General features: G+C 46.6%; 1 protein-coding gene across 3 annotated transcripts in view; it reads left to right on the forward strand.

Moving 5' to 3' along the window:
* The window catches only part of LOC143967708 (ligand of Numb protein X 2-like), a 114,938-nt gene that overhangs the window by 40,413 nt on the left and 62,235 nt on the right, over positions 1 to 12,290 (forward strand). The window contains exon 1 of one of the 3 annotated variants that reach the window (XM_077474387.1): positions 1 to 116. The exons of the other annotated variants lie outside the window; for them this stretch is intronic. The gene's annotated coding sequence lies outside the window, so the exon portion shown is untranslated. The remainder of the gene's footprint in view (positions 117 to 12,290) is intronic. 3 annotated transcript variants of the gene reach the window in all.

Genomic DNA, 12,290 nt, shown 5'->3' on the forward strand with positions numbered 1-12,290 from the left:
AGAAGGAAGGGTGGCCTATTGCCACACAGCTGTGTTGGGACAGTCACTTTTCTGCATGACATTCCTGAAATTTGCCTCTTCACAGTTACATTGGACTAAGGAGCAAAGCTTTTGGGGTATGTGATCTTTGCATTATTGATCCTTTCGATAAGACACTTTGGGGATTGATTTACTAAAACTGCATTATGCAAAATCTGGTGCAGCTCTGCTCAGCTTCCAGCTTTTATTGTCAAAGCTTCAAATGTCTTTTTTTTTTTATTATTATTATTTATTTATTTATTTTTTGTCTTGTGTTTGGCTAAAAAGTGTCTTTCCATTTGCATGCAGCTTCCTTTATTCCTTTTTACACTCTTACCATATGTCTACACTGGATGTTTGTACTGTATGTTTAAAATAGTATAATTGGAAAATCTTATTCCTGATGGTAGATACTGAATAATAATAAAAAAAAAAGGTTGTATGTGACGCTCATTGTTTTGCTTCACTTTCTGAACAGACCTGCTCAGACCTTTTCTCGTTACACTCAGAAAATTCTGGTCTAGCTGCCTGTTATGACAGTGGTGCAGAACAATGTCAACCTCCTTCTTCTTTTTTTTTTTTTTTTTTTTCTTTCTGTATTTTATTATACCAATGGGCTCCATATATTTTACCCAGACGTGAGATTTCATTTTGGGATAAGCTTGGTCACTGACCATCTTGTAGTTTTGGCCACTGGTGAGATTTTACAGCACTTATGTTGTCTTCAGCTCCTAATAGTTTGACTACTTCATTTGCCTTTTGTAATGACTGTACAAGCTTGGTGGAGTTGTGAGTAAGCATTGTATTCTGATGGGGGAACTCCCTGCTGTTTAGAATAAAAAGGCGCAGGAGGGATTTCCCCCCATCAGTGCTGAATGTTTTGGTGGGGGAATCCATTTTTTCTTTCCTTCAACCTGTGGTTGAAGGAAAGAAAATTGTATATTGTATGGCCAAACTGAGACCTAAAAAAACAGCTGTAATCCCCTAATGAGTATAAAAATAGCCGAATACGATATGGGTAAATTATACACTACATATTAAATGTTGAGGGTCAAAGTAGAGCCCATAAAATTGATTCTGGGCATCATTGCTTTAGATTTGCTCATGTGAACTGAATATACATTGCACTTGGCAAAGAAATCTTCTACTGTCTTGTTCTTCTTCCTTTTTTTTTTTTTTTTTAAACGGATGGTGAAATTCAGCATTAAGTGGGATCCATTCTGGATCACACTGGGTAAGCGTAGGTCAGGCAACTTGACTTTTTCTCAGAGGAAGAATCCTGTTGTTGTTGTTGTTGTTGTTGTTGTTAAACAGCAAGTGGTCCTTTTCCAGCCCCTTTTACCATGGCAAGTGAATCATATAGGCATCAATAGGAGCAAGTAATGCACTCCACTCTGCCAAACGACTTGCTCATCACTCTTGTTGTGGAAATGAAGACCACATGTCTAGCAGCAGCATAATATGAAGTCTGATACACATGTGACCAGAACACAAGGGAGTGATGAAAAAGCTGAGCATGACTGGGACGGGATTTTGCAAAGCAACCCGCTTTCACGTTGTCCTGAATGGCCTCTGTGTGTATATGTGCTTATGTACAGTATATAGTGTGTGTGTGATATTTATTATTATAATTTTTTTTTTTTTTTTTTTACATTTGTCAAGAATATACAACCACTTTTAGTTCCTTGGACAGCTTTCAAAGACCAAGTTGATGACCCACATCAGTACTAGACATATACATAAATCAGAGGTACAGGTCAACCTTCAGTGTATTCCAGTATCCTCCCACAATATACAAAGAAAACATTCTCACAATCGTCCCTAATCCTCCAAGGAACATGTCCTTTGTTAGAGAAAGAGTCCTGAAGCATCTGCCTAATTTACGAGATCTAAACTCCTAATCCTTCTACCCTGAAGCATTTTGGAAGGTCAAATTTCCCTGAACTGAAGTCAAAACACATCAAGTCCTTTATAAAGTGATATGCAATACCTTCTTTTCACTTCAGCCATGCTAAGCATCAGATAGGACATTAGCAGAAAAGTATATACGTGGCATATGCCTACGAACAGTCATATCCATTTCTTCAACTAGCCAAGTGTCGTGTAAGTTAGATCAGATAATGAATCGCATGGGCTTTGGCCAGCTTTAGCAGCTGACTTGAATCTATTCGGTTGAAATGTAAACAGTTTGTGTTTAGTGTGATTGCAATAAAGTGGATCCCCAAACAAAATCTCCTGCTCCTTCTCCCTTCTTCTCCCTTCTTCTTCTCTTTTCTTCTCCCTTCTTCTTCTCTTTTCTTCTCCCTTCTTCTTCTCTTTTCTTCTCCCTTCTTCTTCTCTTTTCTTCTCCCTTCTTCTTCTCTTTTCTTCTCCCTTCTTCTTCTCTTTTCTTCTCCCTTCTTCTTCTTCTTCTCTTTTTTTTTTCTTTTCTTCGCTTTTCTCCTCTTCTCTCTTCTTCTTTCTTCCACATCATTGGGCTACCACCATCTCTTCTCTGGAGCATGGTTAGTACATTTGTCTGACATCAGGGATTATAGGACTTTTCTGCTTGCATGGCTTGATCTGTCAGGGGTCAGCTAGCAGTTTTGGTTTGTCTACATGGAAAGGCAAGTCTAAACATTAAGAGCCATTTGACCTGCCATTCTTTGTACTGGGGGTCATGTATGGCTCCTTCATCCTAAAATGTCCTAGTTTTTGTTGGATTTGGAAATGTGCTTATATCATAAAGAGTTGTTCAGAACAATGTAGCTTTTGTGGGGAGGAGTTTCATTGTAAACAAGACCGGTGTGCGTAAAACTTATTGCATCCTATACCTTCTACATTAAAATGACTGGATAATGATTGGGTAGTGTGTAGGGTGAGGACAACATAAACTTTGGGACATCACTCAAATATACTAAGCTGATTTGGCAGCCTTTAAATGTTTGTTCAGTTCTCACTTTGTCCTGAATGGACGGTGCAGAGGTAACATGGTTTAGTCTAAATACACCAGTAGGGGCAGGAGTATGTACACTGTATTGTGACACCTGCCTTTACACGCACATTAACTTTAATGACATCCCAGTGTTAGTCCATAGGATTCAATATTAAATTGGCCCATCTTTTGCAGCTATAACAGCTTCAACTCTTCTGGAAAGGTTCACCACAAGGTTTAAGAGTGTGTCTATGAGAATGTTTGACCATTCTTCCAGAAGTACATTTGTGAGGTCAGGCACTGATGTTTGATATGAAGGCCTGGCTCGCAGTCTCCACTCCAATTCATACCAAAGGTGTTCTATCAGGTTGAGGTCAGGACTCTGGGCAGGCCAATCTAAATCCTCCACATCCAACTCACTCATCCATGTCTTTATGGACCTTGCTTTGTGCACTAGTCCAAATCATTTGGTGGAGGGGGATTATGATGTGGTAAGGTTTTTTCAGGGGTTGGGCTTGGCCCCTTAGTTCCAGTGAAGGAAACTCTTAAGGCGTCGGCATATCAAGACATTTTGGACAATTTCATTCTCCCAACTTTGCGGGGAACAATTTGGGGATGGCTACTTCCTGTACCAACATGACTGTGCACAAAGCAAGGTCCATAAAGTCAAGGATGAGTGAGCTTGGGGAGGTGGAACTTGACTGGCCTGCACAGTCCTGACCTCAACCTGATGGAACACGTTTTGGAATGAATTGGAGCGGTGACTGCGAGTCAGGCCTTCTCGTCCAACGTCAGTGCCTGACCTTTTCCTGGAAGAATGGTCAAACATTCACATAGACATACTCCTAGACCTTGTGGACGGCCTTCCCAGAAGAGTTGAATCTGTTATAGCTGCAAGGGGTGGGCCAACTCAATATTGAATCCTATGGACTGAGATGCCATTAAAGTGTGTGTTTGTGTGTTTGTGTGTGTGTGTGTGTGTGTGTGTGTGTGTGTGTGTCTGTCTGTCTGTCTGTGTCAGGCGTTTCTATACGTTTGACAATATAGTGTATATGTACACCCTATTAGCAACGATTGTAGGTGCTTCTATAAATGTTCATTTGCAAGTAGAAAAATCACTCTGAATCTGCTGTGTGGGTTTTTTATTTTATTTGTTACGGTAGTTCTACACTTACATGAACCTGATCTGCTTCATGTGGTTAATGGCCTTGCCTCCAGGTGAATTTTAATGTCTTCACTTTCTTTTTTTGTAATTCAGTATAATGACTCTAGCAATGCATTGTCCTGTCAGATGACATCAGCTGACAAATCTTTAATTGCAGTAGCTGGATACATACTCGTATTCTTATATATGGCCAGCTCAGTCTTGTTCACTTAACTAATAAACACAATTTTAGAGTTAAGAAGGTTAAATTGTAGAGATTACCGATTTATGTTTTACAATAACACACATTAAATATCTTAAATACTTTGACATAATTATTACTGCATAATATTTGTGCATTCAGAGTTTTTCGTTTTTTTTGCAACATCAAGGTACAATAGCCCCTGTGTCCCATTCATACCAATGCTATTTAACATGTTCTATCGCTCAGGAACGTACTGCTGGCAAAGAAACTGTATTTTTATTGGTATCTATTCACAGATCCCTGCACCTGCGCGAGCTGATGTACGGCTATGGTGATTTGTGCAGGAGAGCCAACCTGCCGTGGTGGCTGGTCGGCAAGCAGTTAAAGCGGAGGTCCACCCTAAAGTGGACCTTCCGCTCATTGGAATCCTCCCCCTCCTCCGGCGCCACAATTGGCACCTTTCAGGGGGGAGGGGGGTGCAGGTACCTGTACAGTACAGATATCTGCACCCACTTCCGGCATAGATATCTGTGGAAAGGGGCGTAGATTCTGCAGAATCTACGCCCCTTTCCGAAGGTCCCCCGCTGTCTGCTGGGAAACGCACGGATCCCAGAGACAGCGGGGACCATCCTTATTGCGCGACTCGCGCATGCGCAGTAGGGAACCGGGAAATTAAGCCAAAAGGCTCCACTTCCTGATTCCCATACCCAAGATGGCGGCGGCAGCACCCGAGAGACGATTGAGAGATCGGCTTTGGGTGCCGACATCACGGGCGCGCTGGGCGGGTAAGTGTCACTATTTTAAAAGTCAGCAGCTGCAGTATTTGTAGCTGCTGGCTTTAAAAAAAATAAATAAATGGCGGAACTCCCGGCGGACTCCCGCTTTAAAGACTACAGTTGGCCATTGTGTTACCAGATCACTGTTTGGTTGTGGAAAGTCTCCCAGTAAACAAACTTCCTGTTCACTACATTTGGACAACACTACATGCAGACAAACTTCCAGTTCCATCTGTTAGAACAACTTTGATAATGCAGTGGTGGCCGTTTTTCATTTTGCTTATTTTATATATACTGTGATTCTGTACTTGCCAAATCTGGTGCAACCACTTGAACTGTGGGCAGCTGAAACTGCTGCCTGATCACTTCCTGGATATACACAGAAGCACACCTCCTGCTCTGCAGCTCTCATTGGCCCTCTTATGATCCAGCCCTCCTCCCTTCCTGGAAAACTCGGAAGTGAGAGATCTGTGCGTGATGTCATAAGTAGGGATGAGCTTCGTGTTCGAGTCGAACGCATGTTCGACTCGAACATCGGTCGTTCGTGCGTTCGCCGAATTCCGAACGTTTGGGCCGTTCGCGGCAAAATTCGTGTGGCCCACAATGCACTGCGATGGCGCAATGCATTGCTGTCTCACGATTGGCCAAGCATGCACTGTGACCCCGCATGCTTGGCCAATCGCAGCGCCAGTAGCGGGAAGAGCAATGGTTGGTCACAGGCATCCTGCCTGTGGCCAATCATAGCTCAGACAGTGTAGTGCACGCCCCACACTATATAAAGCTGCCTTTCAGGCGGCCTCGTGTAGTGTTTGTTAGCATCTGAAGCAGTGGGTGTTCTGTGTACCTTCAACACAGTTACACACCAATCGTTTTTGGCTGATTTACTATTTTGCTCTTGTGTAGTGGTTACTGTCTGTGCCCTGACCGCAGTATACACCACTATATTCACCTCACCTATATAGCTAGTGATCTAGCTTTAATAATAGAGCTTGCAGTCAGTAGTGTTAGTGCGTGCTGTCTGCGTGCTCTGTACCCAGTACATACCACTATATACACCTACATAGCTGTTCTCTATTTGAGCCCGATTGTCATTTGCTGGAGTTATTGGAAGTTGTGTGTGCCTCCAGCACAGCACAGTATACAGCTGTATATGCCCCTTTAACTCTGCTGTTTTCTTGTTATTGTCTGCGTGCCCTGACCGCAGTATACACCGTGATATTCACCTCACCTATATAGCTAGTGGTCCATCTTTAACAATAGAGCTTGCAGTCAGCAGTGTCACTCAGGAGATAGTGCGTGCTGTGTGCCTGCTCTGTACCCAGTACATACCGCTATTATCCACCTACATAGCTGTTCTGTATTTGGGCCCGATTGGCATCTGCTGGAGTTATTGGAAGTTGTGTGTGCTTCCAGCACAGCACAGTATACATCTGTATATACCCCTTTAACTCTGCTGTTCTATAAAAAAGGCATCTGCAGGAGTTAGTGGGTGTTGTGTGCCTCCAGCACAATATAAACTACCCAACTACTGTTTTACCCAACTCCCTTCAGGCCATTACCATGTCTGGAAGGCCAGCAAGGAGAGGCAGACAGGCGCGAGCCGATAAAAGAGGGCAAGCAGGCTCTGTGTCTAGAGACAACAGTGCTGGTCGGGGACGCGGTGCATTGTCATCAGCACGTGGCCATGGGACATGCTTGTCCTTCTTTTCTGCAGCTGGACATGTTGAACCGCAACATGCCAACGACTTGGTAGAGTGGATGACCAAGCCCTCTTCATCCTCCTCATCCTCTCTCACCCAGTCTCAGGGTAGTAGAAAAGCAGCTGCCAACACATCGTCGTCCCTCCTCTCAATGTCATCATCAGTGACTCCTTCCCTAGACCCACCACGTCCTCCTGAGGAGTCTCCTGAACTCTTTGAGCACAGTGTTGGGTACATGCTCCAGGAGGATGCCCAGTGTTTGGTGGGCTCTGATGATGACACTCAGCTAGAGGAAGGCAGTAGCGTGAGCACAGAGAGAGGGGATGCTCAAGAAGGACAGCAATCTGGCAGTAATGTTCCACAAGCTGCAGCATACTGCCAGGTTTGCTACAGCGATGAAGAGGGAGGGGATGATGAGGGCACTGACTCCACGTGGGTGCCTGGAAGGAGGGAGGAGGAGGAGGAGGAGGAGGAGGCACATGTCCAACGAGGCAGGATGCCCTCCGGGGGCCAGCTTAGGGGCAGCACACCGACTGAATCACACCGCAGAGCTCCGCCTGCGCAGAGCGCTTCCTCTGCGCAGAGCGCTTCCTCTGCGCAGAGCGCTTCCTCTGCGCGTTATTCTAAAAGTTCTTTGGTGTGGGCCTTTTTTGAGACGAGTGCATCAGATCGCACCGCTGCTATTTGCAACATATGTCTCAAGCGTATCTCACGTGGCCAAAACATCAGCCGCTTGGGCACCACATGCTTGACCAGACATATGTTGACCTGCCATGCAGCTCGTTGGCAAGCATACCTCAAAGACCCACACCAAAGAACAAAGCGGACCTCTCCTTGCTCCTCATCAGCTGGCATCTCCAACCCCACTAGACCTTCAGTCCTCTCTGAAACCTGCTCTGAGAGGAATGAAGGTGTAGAATTAGGTGTGTCACAGCCAAGTGCTTCCGGGAACTCTGCTAGTGGTACATCCACGTCCGATTATAGCAGACAAATGTCCCTGCCCCAGCTGCTGGACCGGCGGAAGAAATTTACTCCCAGCCATCCACATGCCCAGCGGTTGAATGCTAGCTTGGCTAAATTGCTAGCACTTCAACTGCTGCCTTTTCAGTTGGTAGATTCGGCCCCCTTCCGTGAGTTTGTACAATGTGCGGTTCCTCAGTGGCAGGTCCCCAAACGCCACTTTTTCTCACGGAAGGCAATTCCGGCTCTCTACCGGCATGTGGAAGGCAATGTCCTTGCCTCGCTGGACAGGGCGGTCGGCGGTAAGGTGCATATTACCGCTGACTCATGGTCCAGCAGGCATGGACAGGGACGTTACCTGTCTTTCACGGCCCATTGGGTCACTCTTCTGGCTGCTGGGAAGGATGCAGGACAAGGTGCAGTAGTATTGGAGGTTGTTTCGCCACCACGCCTCCAAAATGCTACTATTGGTTGTGACACACCTCTCTCCTCCACCCCCTCCTCTTCTTCTTCCTCCACGGCCTCTTCCAGTGCTCTGTCCTCAGAACCAGCGGTGCTCCGTAGGCGTTGCAGGGGCTACGCAAGTATTCAGGCAAAACGATGCCATGCCGTGCTTGCGCTGGTTTGTTTGGGGGACAGGAGCCACACTGGGGCGGATGTTTTGTCAGCTCTGCAGGGGCAGGCCGAGAGGTGGTTGACGCCACGCCAGCTTAAGCCAGGAATGGTGGTTTGCGACAATGGCACCAACCTCCTCTCCGCCCTCCGACAGGGACAACTGACCCATGTGCCCTGTGTAGCTCACGTCCTTAACCTGGTGGTGCAGCGGTTCTTGGGCAGGTACCCCGGCTTACAGGATGTCCTGAAACAGGCCAGGAGAGTCTGTGTGCATTTCCGCCGATCATTTAATGCCTGTGCTCGGCTGGCTGAGCTCCAAAAGGAGTTGAACCTGCCCAAGAACCGCCTTATATGTGACATGCCCACCAGGTGGAACTCAACATTGGCCATGCTGCAGCGGCTGCACACGCAGCAGAGGGCCATCAATGAGTACCTGTGCGACTACGGCACCAGGACAGGGTCAGGAGAGCTTGGTTTTTTCTCACCACGCCAGTGGGGCATGATCAGGGATGCATGCACTGTCCTGTCACCGTTTGAGGAGGCCACAAGGATGGTGAGCAGTGACAGTGCATGCATCAGTGACACTATACCTCTTGTCCACCTCTTGGAGCATACGCTGCGTGGAATAATGGACAGGGCACTTGAGGCAGAACAGAGGCAGGAAGAGGAGGACTTCCTTGCCTCTCAAGGCCCCCTTTATCCAGACAGTGTTCCTGCTGTGCCACCCATCACACAGGAAGAGGGTGAGGAGGAGGAAGAGGAGGAGGAGGATGATTGTGTCAGCATGGAGGTGGAGGCTGGCACTCAGCATCAGCAGCAGCAGTCTTATAGGGATGATTTACAGTCCCAAGAAACACGTGGACTTGTACGTGGCTGGGAGGAGGTAGCTGCGGATCATGTTGTCCTTAGTGACCCAGAGGACTCCGGACCGAATGCCTCAGCTAACCTACGCTGCATGGCCTCCCTGATCCTGCAAAGCCTGCGGAAGGATCCTCGTATTCTTCGGATCAAGGAGAGGGACCATTACTGGCTGGCCACTCTCCTTGATCCACGGTACAAGGGTAAGGTTGCCGACCTTATCTTGCCATCGCAGAGGGAGCAGAGGATGAGACATCTCCGGGAGGCCTTGCAGAAAGCTCTGTGCAACGCGTTCCCAGAGACTGGGAGGTCACAAACTCCTGGTCCTGGACAACGTGTTGCTGAGGCATCAGTCAGAAGGAGCGGTGGAGAAGGTGGCCGTCTGACTGATGCGTTCAGACAATTTTTTAGTCCGCAGCCCCAAGGTATGATTGGTTCCAGCACCCATCGCCAGCGTCTAATTTACATGGTGCAGGAATACCTAGGGGCAAGGTCAGACTTGGACACCTTTCCCACTGAAAATCCTCTGGCTTACTGGGTCTTGAGGATGGATCACTGGCCAGAGCTTGCACAGTATGCAATTGAGCTCCTGGCCTGTCCTGCATCCAGCGTTCTTTCGGAACGCACCTTCAGTGCTGCTGGTGGCTTCGTTACCGATCACAGGGTGCGCCTGTCCACCGAATCAGTTGATCGACTGACCTTCATCAAGATGAATCAGTCTTGGATCACCCACAGCTACCAAGCACCTGAAGCTGATGTAACCGAATAATTTTTTTTGAAATACCACATCCCTTCAAGACTGCCTATGCTGATGCTGAGTGACTGTCCTGTTATGTTGATTGTCTATCCTCTTCCTCCTCCGCTGATATGTTGGAAGAACATTTTTGGTTCTGGGTGATGCCAGCAGCCCAATTTTTCTGCCCCTGTTTAACAGGGGCGTTTAAGTACAATTTTTGATGCAATGCTTTGCAGCAGGGCTAATTCCTGCAATAAAACTAGAGTGTATGGCAGAGGTTGCAGTGTGATGGCACCAGTGCCTAAGGCCCAATTTTTCTGCCCCTGTTTAACAGGGGCGTTTAAGTACAATTTTTGATGCAATGCTTTGCAGCAGGGCTAATTCCTGCAATAAAACTAGAGTGTATGGCAGAGGTTGCAGTGTGATGGCACCAGTGCCTAAGGCCCAATTTTTCTGCCCCTGTTTAACAGGGGCGTTTAAGTACAATTTTTGATGCAATGCTTTGCAGCAGGGCTAATTCCTGCAATAAAACTAGAGTGTATGGCAGAGGTTGCAGTGTGATGGCACCAGTGCCTAAGGCCCAATTTTTCTGCCCCTGTTTAACAGGGGCGTTTAAGTACAATTTTTGATGCAATGCTTTGCAGCAGGGCTAATTCCTGCAATAAAACTAGAGTGTATGGCAGAGGTTGCAGTGTGATGGCACCAGTGCCTAAGGCCCAATTTTTCTGCCCCTGTTTAACAGGGACATGTAATTACAATTCTTGATATAATATTTCACAGGAGGGCCCCTTCCTGTGCCCACCCAGAGTAACTGTGAGGACTTATAGTGTTGTGGCACCAGCACCACAACCACCAAAGGTCAATTTTTCTACCACTGTTCAACAATGGCATGTAATTACAATTCTTGATATAATCGTTCACAGCAGGGCGCTCCAGCGGCCACCAAGAGTCACTTTGAGGGCTTACAATGTTGTTGCAAAACCAACACCTTGTTCCGCCATTTCTGCAGAGCATATAGGGCAGGCCCCTACTTTCAAACATCCAATTTACAAACATCTCCTACTTGCAAACGGAAGGAGACAACAGCAAGTGAGATGAAAAAAGATGGACGACAAAACAAATTATACAGGGGTGATAACCCTTCCCTATGTTTTCCAAAAAGCTTAAAGATATTTTTTTTGACTGGAGCTACACTTTAAAAATGTACCACTTGAAAATGACAAACAGATTCAACTTAACACAACAAACCTACACAGTCCCTGTCTTGTTTGCACCGCCTGTATACTGCTGTTCTGAGTATATAGGGCCTGGGGGCCACACGCATTTCCTTTTTTTAATATGGGTACGGGGTTCCCCTTAATATGCGTACAAGACCCAAATAGGCTGGTAATGGGCAGGGAGGGCTACCCATGCCATTTTTCTGAATGATTTTCAACCATATTACAGGAACCAGATATAACATTAAAACCGCAAGCAGTTTTAAATGGTGTTATTTCCGTTTAATGTCATTTTGTGCAGGGACTGTTCTAAACACGGGAAACACGTGGCACTTCACAGGCATACTATAGACACCCCCCAGGCACCATATTTAAAGGAATATTTCACTTTTTTTTTTTCACTTTAATCGTCATTAAAATCAGTGCTCCCGCCAAAACGGTAGTTTTTAAAACTTTTTTTTGCAGTGACCCATGTCCCCTGAGGCAGGAGGCAGATCGCCAAACCCTTTTTAGCACACTATCTTGCATATTAGCCGTTAAAATTAGCACTTTCCAATTCGAACGTTCGAGTCCCATAGACTTCAATGGGGTTCTAACGTTCGTGCCGAACGCGGGGGTCGTTCGCAAGTTCTGGTGCGAACCGAACCGGGGGGTGTTCGGCTCATCCCTAGTCATAAGCCTAGTCCAGGGCTCAAAATTTCAAGTCCTGAGTTACTAGCCAGGTCTCAAAGGATACTCGCCCCTAATGCCGCCCCTAAACACGCCCTCATAAATGATCTCATGAAATGACACGTATATGTATTATACAGAATTAAGTTATAAAAATATTAACAACTGTATCTGTGCCCACCAATGCAGCTGTATGACCACCAATGCAGCTTTGTGTCCAGTGTCCACCATGCAGCCTTGTGCCCACCATTCAGCCTACCTGTGTAGGGGAGGAGAGGAACAAGAGAACCTCCCAGGTGTTCGGAGTGCAGCGCGGGGGAACACAGCGATAACAGGTTTCATTTCAATTGTCGTGTTCCCGCCGCGCAACATCATATACAGCCCTGGCTGGGGAACTTTGATTGACAGATCACCCGTCACTGGGATTGGACGGGTGATCTGTCTATCAATGTCCCGGGACCAGGGGGTGGGGCTGTAT

The sequence above is a fragment of the Lithobates pipiens genome, unplaced genomic scaffold, assembly GCF_037356315.1.
Source record: "Lithobates pipiens isolate NorthernLeopardFrog02 unplaced genomic scaffold, aLitPip1_a1.2 Scaffold_1, whole genome shotgun sequence".
Classification (NCBI taxonomy): domain Eukaryota; kingdom Metazoa; phylum Chordata; class Amphibia; order Anura; family Ranidae; genus Lithobates; species Lithobates pipiens.